The sequence below is a fragment of the Artemia sp. Qi Xiang Cuo genome, chromosome 4 (genome assembly GCF_049724085.1).
Source record: "Artemia sp. Qi Xiang Cuo chromosome 4, ASM4972408v1, whole genome shotgun sequence".
NCBI lineage: Eukaryota > Metazoa > Arthropoda > Branchiopoda > Anostraca > Artemiidae > Artemia > Artemia sp. Qi Xiang Cuo.
In genome coordinates this window covers 49,198,057-49,199,208 of record NC_142797.1, presented here as the reverse complement: position 1 = coordinate 49,199,208, position 1,152 = coordinate 49,198,057, and the positions used below count along the sequence as shown (strand labels likewise).

The following is a 1,152-nucleotide window of genomic DNA, read 5'->3' as shown; positions in this document are numbered from 1 at the left end:
TAAATTTTTCCACTAATTACATTAAAGAACGAACTTTTGTCCATAGTAACTGAAGTATTATAAGTTATCCGAGTTGCAGCGGTCGCTATCCGGGTTGCAGCGGTAGCTAGCAACCTAGTAAGAGACGATCACGTCCAATGTTAAGAAATATAAAAACCCCTAACTCCTAAAAAAAGAGTCAGATCAAAACAAAAAGTACACCATTAGAACCGCCTTTTACGAAACCCCTGTATAGTAAAACTTTCTGTTATTTGGTTTGAGGATGACGCTCCCTCCACAGTCAATGCAAGGGTTGTAAGTGATTGTAGTTTTTATTATCGGGACGCAATCGTCCCTCACTATATTACCACCAAAACCCAGGTTTCACATTTAAAATCCTTACAACTTCCATTTCAAACAGTTTCATGCTGTTTCATTTTCCTTTCAGATTTCTATGCTTAAATTGCTTTTTCAATACCCACTTTTAGATAAATAATTACCATAATTTTCCACTGTAATTGCAGCTTCAGGTGGTGGGCATTTTATCACATCATACAGAGCTATAATATACAATTGTTTCAGCTTCATTGCATGAAATCCATTTTCTCCCTTTTTTGCCCGTACAACACCATGATCTCTTGAAAGGTAAAAATACTTCATTCCTCCCATCATAATACCGTTCTCAGAAAACTCATCTGAATCATATTTTGATACAAACGCTTTCAATTCAGCTGCTGTGGCAGAAAATTCCCTAGACTTTGCCCAAACTGACCCATTAACACCAATAATAGCAGCTTCCGAAATACCTTTTGATAGCAATTGACTTTTAATATGATCAATCCAAGAATTCATCTTAATAATTATTCAATTCAATAATATATTTTCACCCCATAAACTGACGTAACGAGTCACTTGAAGCAAAACTAAAAGCATACTAATTTAAAAAATTTTAGGCATTTTTCTGGTTTGAATTAGAAAATTAAAATTATTCCTCAGACTCCATAAAAAGTTTTGCAGTTTGCAGTTAAATAAAATCATTTTGTTTAAAATTTTTAGATATTATTTTAGTTTCAAATGACGAATTAGATTTTGTTTATGTTAAGTAGTTAGAAACTAACAAAAAACAAAACTAATTTTAAATTTTTCTTTTTATTTGTTTGAATTAAAAAATAA

The 1,152-nt window shown here is 31.9% G+C and overlaps 1 pseudogene; it reads right to left on the bottom strand.

Annotated features, from left to right (window-relative positions):
* Window positions 1–450: 450 nt before the first annotated feature.
* Window positions 451–831, bottom strand: LOC148953185 (profilin pseudogene; annotated as a pseudogene).
* Between the last annotated feature and the right edge of the window lie 321 nt (window positions 832–1,152).